Source organism: Colias croceus, chromosome 16, assembly GCF_905220415.1.
Source record: "Colias croceus chromosome 16, ilColCroc2.1".
NCBI classification, from domain to species: Eukaryota; Metazoa; Arthropoda; class Insecta; order Lepidoptera; family Pieridae; genus Colias; species Colias croceus.
Window position 1 is genome coordinate 3,109,501 of NC_059552.1, and position 9,153 is coordinate 3,118,653.

A 9,153-nucleotide genomic window follows, 5' to 3' on the forward strand; every position below is an offset into this window, starting at 1 on the left:
CGCCAGTACCTCGAAGTCGGTTTATTGTAACGGTTTTTACCCATAAACAACATACACGTCAGCTGCAGACCCGTTAAGCTGAATTGATGGTTCACTCCATCGACAATGAAATGGTCCTTCAAAACAAACGACCTTTGGTCACTAAGTTGGCTTCACGATTCATTAACCAAAAGGAGGCATTTTACTGAAAATTCCCGAACGAAACGTGTAACGAAAACTAAAAGCACAAAATCGTCGAGCGGGATCCCTTTGACGTTGACTTGCTCGAGTTTATTTAGACTAAACGCTGCTGATATCTTTTAGTACCCGAATAATTTAAAACAGTAAAAATGTTCCTAATTCAAGGGATGAGGTCTTCGTAATGAATCATCAAGGCATCGACGAGTATATTACGTCATACGTGTGCTCAGATTCAGAGGTAATTCAAGCGTAATTCTAAAAACCGACTTCTGAATTAAGCATTGATTTAATTAATGTAGGAGAAAGTTTTTTATATCTAAGCTTATGTCACATACAAGAAAATATTTAATCAGCATTTAAGAATCGTGGGACGACCACCCACAAGATGGACAGACGACCTGGTCCGAGTGACAGGGAGCCGCTGGATGCAGGCCGCCGGTGACAGGTCGCGGTGGAAAACCCTGAGGGAGGCCTTTGTCCAGCAGTGGACGTCCCACGGCTGAAACGACGATTTAAGAATAGTTTAAGCCGTTCTTAAACCGAAACCGGTCGTAAATCTATGAAACGTTTATAGATAAACGACTATAAGACGACTAGAATTGGACTGTTTTTCAAAAAAATTCTCATCAACAATCCAGACGTATAAATTTTGTTCCATTTTATCTTCATCTATAGCAATAATCCACATACTCCAAAAATAAAACTCATATTCAGTGAAAGCGATCAGCCATAACATGGTGACACAAATACAGCCGCCTATAACTGTGTATTAAAGGAGCTTAACCCAGAATTGTGAGCTGCGAATAATAGCTAAAGAATGGCGGGAAGGACAATATCTTTAAAATACCCTGAAAGAGTCATAACTTCAGCCATTCGACGCAGTTATGTGAGATACGTGCGACGGAAAACTTAATTTAAAAAACATTTCATCGCGTATAAACCAGAAAGCGATTTGTAATAGGTGAAATTTTTTCAATACGTGCCTTATTTGAAAGGGTGGTTTCAAAACATAGCGTATTTTAAAATTTGTACATTTTATATCACTAGTTTAAACAATTTAATCAGTATTTGCTGGTTACAATAGGTATTTAGGTCCAGTTAAAATATTTAATGTGTATTGGAATTTTTAAAGTAACTTTTGAGAAGTTTGATACAGCTATCTGCCTACTCTCGTAAAAATCATACTTGGACCATAACATGCTGAACTTGAAATTCACTTAAGAGGGATGTTGATGTTGATAAAGATTTTTTTTTAAATTCTGTCAAAATTTTGATATATTTCCTCACTTTCCTGGTTATTATAACGAAAAAAGGCTTAATGTTGTATTTTAGAAATGATTATGGAAAATAAAGCCGAAAAATCCGCAGCAATATTTCGTCCATTCATTTTTATTTTCTATTTATCTTCATGGAATCTCGTTGCTAAGTTTTAAATTCTCCTTCGAAGTATGAAGGAGATAAACAACGAGATTAAGCTAGAAAAATGTATCCCGTCGTTCTGTTCAGTAATATTGCCTTTGAGAGTAATAACCTTGGCAGTTTTACCGAAAATTGGCACAAAAATATTGTTCCCGGCACTAATATTATCATAATATTGTGAAGTTTATCGTTCGTACAGACATATTCGGTATTATTTTTGCACGACAGTATTTTTTTTAACTTGCCAAAGAATTAGTTATAATATTTTCTTATTTGGAATTAACAATTTATTTTCTAAAATTTTATGCACTCCGAAATAATTTAATAGGTACACACGTTCGCACATACGTTCCTTCATCACTAAATGGTACCGCATCATGTAACTATTAAACGCATTTATCTATCGTTTCTATTAAACAAATAACAGCAGCGTCCGTGATTTACAACTTCCTCAATATTGTTTCATACATGTATATGTGTTTGACATTCATACAATCTAGTAAATTCCGAGATAGTCGGGAACAATGAATTTGTATTCTACGTAGGTTTATTTGGCTTCCTCTAATGGTTGCTGTAACATTCCATTTGTGAACCAGCTATGTTTACTATTCCTGCCATTGTGATATAAATAGCAATATTAGCTAGAACATTAGCAGTTTGACATCACCACTAGTTTCAAAGCTTTGATGCAACTACAATTTAATTATAAAACTGTTTAATTATGTATCATAAAGGAATTTAAACATTCACAGTTCGTGTGTGCAATCTGTGAGAGCTACTGATGTAAAAGTTCATAACTAAAATACAATCTGAATCCATACTAATATTATAAATGCGAAAGTAACTCTGTCTGTCTGTCTGTTACTCAATCACGCCTAAACTACTGAACCAATTTGCATGAAATTTGGTATAGAGATATTTTGATACCCGAGAAAGGACATAGGCTACTTTTTATTGCGAAATATGTACCACGGGCGAAGCCGGGGGGCGGACCGCTAGTTCTAAATAAATGAAGTAAAACGTAAGGATATTATTATCCTCCAATTTATTTGAGATATGTTCAGATTTCTAGAATGGACGATCGTTATCGAGTATTCAAAGATCCAAATGGGCAGCAGCACAAATTGTATAAAATTAAAATTTAGTGGATACAATTCGATTGCATATATCAAAGTCAAAATAAGAACATCATTAAAAAATACTCACGTCAGATAGACATTAAAACATTATTCCTTTAAGCTTTGAAGTAACCTCACATCAAGCGATAGATATTGATCACAGACATGATTACATCAATGGTAATGGTATAGGTATTGGAATTCATCAAAGAAAAAGTTTTTATAAACTTCGTCATTAACCTGAAGGCCATAGAAAAATTGCCTTTCTAACCGTTGAACCTTAACGTTAAAGGAATTAATAAGTTTTTTTAAACATCGATAGAAAGACAAAAAATTAAGTTCAACGGAATTTTAATGAAAAAAGTTTGGATAATCGTAAAAATCCCTTACGAGTTGGAGATTGCCTCCGCTGAGAATAATTACTTAAAAACTTTACCCTTTTCATTTTTTTCTACTGCCTATTGATTATTGACAAGAACCTTTCCTTTTTATGCGAATCGATTGATTTAAATATTTCATAGCCAAGTTTATCAAAAGAAAAAGCTTAATATACAACATAAATAAGTATATTAAGCACAATTACATAGGCATATAGCATTACTTTTTATTTGTGAACTTGCTATTTCTTTGAATTGTAAATTGTTTTAAGAGCGCAAGAACAGCCTTGCGATAAGACAATTAAAAATTCTTCATTTATTACAATAGTATAAAGTGGTGTGGATTAACAGGTGTAGCCAGTTACTGTTAAATATATTCTGCTATGTATTCATGTGTTAGTATTAATTACTATTCATACCTTAAAGACTTTATTAAAGACACTACGACCAGCGGAGCCTACGAAATAGTTGTGGCGTATCTAATAGCAATTACAAGACAATATTTAGTTTCAAAGAGAGTTGCTAGTTCGTTCTACGCATGCTTAAACACTCCAACTATCTCCAAATGGCGCCAATTTCCGACCCCAGTTCATCATTAATTTATGGACATTGTTCGTAGTTTGCAGCAATTTGCTGGGTGTCGATTTACTTACATCTGATGAAATACGCAGAGTTTAATCCCGTCCGATTAGGGCCCTTCTGGCCTCCTCCACTCAAGCGACAGCTCAAGCCGAGGTTCGTGGTCCCCGTCAAGGGGGGACGCCCTTGTGCATGTCGCTACCAGGGTGAACCTTCAGTTCACCCCCGCGTCCGCGTTAAAATGTAGAAGCCCTTCTGGCTAACATTGAGAAACACCACACAAAAAAAAAAAAAAAAAAAAAAGCAGAGTTTAATGTCATTGCAAGACTACAAGCTGATGGTAAAATATTATTTTAAGATCTTAATGATCGTGTTCTGATCAGCATACAGATAATATTAAATGTTTTCGAACGCCTTTAACAATAATTTATCAATCGTTGTGCACGAGGTAATAAGCAAATTGGAAAAACATCCACATAGAAACGTATGTATAGTATCAGTAACAAAGCATGAAGAATAACATTAAAAATAAATGTATTAAAACAGCGTTACAAGAAAATAGCTCACCACCATGCACCATTGAATTCTCAGTAAATTCAACGTAAAAACCACGAAGTTGAACTGAGATCATTTCCTCGGCTTATTTCCGGAGAAAAGGTAATAAAACCTGACCCTCACAATTCAAATGTAAATTCTTGCTTCTCAGACAAACATTTATTTGCGATTGCTAAGATCTTAGTTTTTCAATTGATAAATTTAATTCTTGGTGAAACGATGTTGTAGATTTAGATTTTTTAGCATTTTCCGGTTTTCAATATATATGTTGTTGATGTTTCGATTATTGTGTTATGTTATACGTGGTAAGTGGTGTTACAATATAAAAGATTTTGAGGATTTTGAGTATGAGAAATCATCATGACTTATGATCACGTTAATTAATAATGAAGAGGAGGTCGTCAGTCGGATTTAAACTATGCCCATGAATATTTTTCTATTTACGCACCTTAAAATAATAAATTGTTAGCATTGATAAATAAGACCTATTGTAGACTTTCTAGTTAATATATCTAATACCTTTTATTCCATAATGTGTGGGTTTCTATTTTTGATTCGGTCTTCTTTTTGTCATAAATAGACGAAGTTTTACTGTTGGGTAGAGTTTTTAAAGAGATGTATCGCGTAGGCGACAAGGCCAAATCGAAGAAATAATAAAGGAATACGTTTATTTTGATCTTATTTTGATATAAAATCCCAAACTTCGATAATTTTCTTTAGAGCTCATTAGATAGGATTACTTAGGTACATTTAAACACGTCATTAAAGAAGTAATGGAAATTTTGCTTTCTTTTTTCCTCCAAGAGCACAGAAGTTGTTAAAACATTTTCATCTAATTAAAATGCATTAGAATATAAAAGTTTCTCATAAATGAATAATTGTTTAAAAATTTATTTCCTTTTTGAAATAAGTTTCGACATTGGTTTCTCCAACCCACTTGATGGAGAACCGATGTTCTTGCGTCGTAAAAGTTTTACTGCGCGAAATGAGAGGCACACGATATAAATATTCATTAAATAAAATAGAATACTTACCTAAGTTCCCTAATATTATTCAGATTTTTAAGCTTAGCTAACAATAAAGTGAACAAGAAGACTATATGATTTTTTGGCGGCAATAAATTTAATTTAAAGATTTCGTAAGAGGAGAATAATATAATTTTATGGTTGAAAGTTTTTACACGAAAAATGTCTATGAGTAATTGTTTGCTGAAAAATACTGAAATCAGCTTATAAATCTTATTACACTAAAAATAAAATTTGTTCTATTATACAATATTATATCTTAAATACAAAAGCGTCTAAGTATAAGCTTTTCTTCGTCACTTAAATATAAATACACAGAAAACTCTTGATGTTTATTGACCCGGAACCATCCCAGCGATATGTTTATAACTACTTAGTTACTTTCAAAGCAAAAGATCCCGTTTCCACCATCATAAATTCCCAACTAATTTCGCAGTAACTGAATAAGTAATCGAGGCACATGAGAACAAGCTTACAGTATAATCTTCGCGTGGCAAATTAAATTTAACATCAGGCAAGCCGAGCTGCGTAATCTTTAATCAGAGGCGACCGTTAAGTCTCAGGCATGCCTCGACATGTTCATAGCTTATTCAAGAGAACCATTCTTATAATGAAATGTGCCCTGTAATAGCGCATGAAACTGAGCAGGTTAGAACACAGATATAATATTATAGTATTATAGTAGGTTAGAGTAAGAAACTCTGTTAATGGTGCGTAACCACGTAGTTTCAGATTGGCGGCACGCATGTAAGTATGGTACGATGTTGAAGCACGTTATATGGATTGTATTCTACCCTTCCTGGAACGGAACTATAGTAGATGTTGTTTTAGTTTTAAATATGGATAAAGTTTAAAATAAAATATGGAAGATTGTGACTTCATCTGTCACAAATATTGTCGAAGGCTCAGAGCAATAGGTTTATTGCTCTTAGGTCGAAGGCTCCTTCGTATTCAAATAATAAATTTGACTTAGTAATGAAATTAAATAAGATATATGTACCTAAGAATAAAATTCTTAAAAAATATATAATTCATATCAAGAAAGGAGCGATACAAAGTCCGGATTGATATAATAGGATATTTGTTTGTGATTCTCGAACGATATCCCCTTACATGCGTTTACTTGGCAAATTTCGCGTGAAAGTTACAAATTAAATACAATTGACTTACATTTTAGAATAGGGATGCAGAAAAGTAAATTATATCTTTTATATTCAGTTTAAGTAGCTCAGAAACATTCAAATATACACTTTCTAACCTTAAAAGTCAATCAACAAACTCAACAAAATATTAATAAATTGTTTATCTAAATTAAGTTGATTAAACTATGTACAATAATTTTATCATTTGAATATCAAACATCATTTTTGTCTACACATGAAAAAACTTTACTAACTAATAATTAGTTATTATACTGTGATTGCAAATTGCATAAAACATTTATACTGTATTCCAAACTAGAAACCGCCATGAACTTTAGCTGGCCGGAGTTGCAATGTAACTTTTGAATTAATGATAACTTTTTATGAGAGTTGTTGAGAAACATACACTGCACAATTTCTAGATTTACTGTGACTTAAATTAGTGAACTGAAAATGTATAAAATATTAAATAATTCGCCTGAATTATTAAAACATATTGTCATTGTCTTAGGTCATTGTCGTTATAATGATAAACTTTACACATGAAATTATATTGTGTTCACACACCTCGCATTCATAACACTTTTCGTTGAATTTCTTTGGACTTTGATAAGTGCTTCTAATACAAATTATATAGATATAGACGAAGAATAAAGTGCAGACAGTAACGCATTACATATTTCCACATAAGTGTTTTTAACCATTGCTTTACTCGTCATTTATTGTCAAAGGTTTATAATTCGGTTATGATGATCAAAATAATTGAACTAATAAGGTTGCAAGTTATTAGGCAACCTAACATGGTCTGTTGTTGGCTAGCTAATTAATTATAAACTACTGCACGCGGCGCACATAAATATAATTTATATTAATTAACAACGCTAATATTATTCAGATTCATCACGACAATAGATTTCGAATTGCAATTTGAATGGGGTGACATTAATTGCTACATTTGACCGTTGCATTGTCGTTAATAAATCAGCGCGCTAATTACTGCATAGGTGATAGACATTAATTATATTTCAATTACATTTGCTTGACATGTTCATATAAATGATTATAAAGTGAGGGTATGTTTCGCATACATGATTTTACGTAACCGGCGAACAGTTATTGTATTCGTTATTTAAAATAATACAATATTCGTATAAATTTACATAGGTAAAGATTGCAAAAGCTATAGAGAAACAAAAATTCAATAATAAATTATCATAAATATGTTTTAATCTAATTTCTGTTTGAATCGAAATGACAGTCTTACATACAATGTATTCCAATCTTATCTAATTACCTGGATTCTTTAAATATAATTAATTTATTCATCGTAATAAGAGAGCTTGTTAACAATGATTAATATCTCTATATTTTCATATCGATTTGATAATATTCAAATACATTAAAACGATGATAGATATAAATTTTCCGAAAAACGGCAGACCACTCCAGGTAAGTGAATTTCAGGAAAACGGTCCACAAGTCACGACCCTAGAGCACGTGATAAATTGTTATCCTTAATAGCGCTAATGAAAAGACCCAAACCGAGTTCACGTATTTTTTTAATTGGTCACGTCATTCTGGATTATTTCATTATCTTCTTTACGGCCTCTTGAGATTAGGTCGGCCGTACACGGACCGCTTCAAGCAGTTGAGACCGACCGCTTGAAGCCGCGACCGCGCGGTGAACTATAGGCATTCATTCACCGCCGTACACGTGACGGCTCGAGCCGTCGCGACCGCTTCAAGCCGTCAACTGCATGACGAAATTCCACCGTGCCGTTGACGGCTTGCGAGCGGTCGTGAGGCATACACTGACTGCTCGAGCCGTTGACTGCGCTAGAGCCGTCGTCGGCTCTCTCCTCCCCTGAAAATCAATGACTTGACTAGTCAAAAAAATCAACCGCTCGAGCGGTTGATAGCGACGGCTCGAGCGGTCAACAACCGACGGCTCGAGCAGTTGACGCCGACCGCTCGAGCCGTCCGTGTACGGCGCTCAGCCGTTAACTGCTCGAGCGGTCCGTGTACGGCCGCCCTTAATCTTACCATAAGAAGTAAGGTTGTAAAGGTCGGGTGTAATGAGCTGGTGTTTTAAGTGTTAAAAAAAATAGAACAATATTCTATATCAATTCAATTCAAAATTTGAGAAAATAATATAATATGTATTGTTTCAAAACAAGAAAAGTTATGAACATTCTTTGTTGTGAACCGGATTAAAAGTTTAAAAATATTATCTCTTACATCTCTCAACGCATTTACTGTCAAAAGGAAAAGTTAAAAGTTAATAATATTATTTACGAATTAAAAACATTTCAGAGGACCATCAAGAGTTTTCTTCAAAAGGTTTCCATATTTAATATTTATACTTTAAAAGTTACAGAATTTGTTTACGTATCTCGTGAAAAATAAGGAAATATTTTAATAGACATAAATGCGTTCTGCAATGTTTCCAAGTTCTTTCATTTATCGAATTGTGACGAAGTTATTAAAAAGTTATCATAATAAAAACTTTGACCTCGAGATTAGGAAGTAGATAGACTTACTATATATTGGTTTTAAATTTAATGCTTTTACTACGTTATTAAAAAAAGATAAACATACGCGTATTATACATATTCATGTGTTATATCATAACAAGAACTGGTATCCTTGTCCTAGAGAACATAGGTTGTATAAGTCACCTTGTAACTCTTATAAGTTTAATAGATTAAAAAGAGCACAAATAACTTGAATAGGTACCGTCCAGTTCTTAATAGAATCT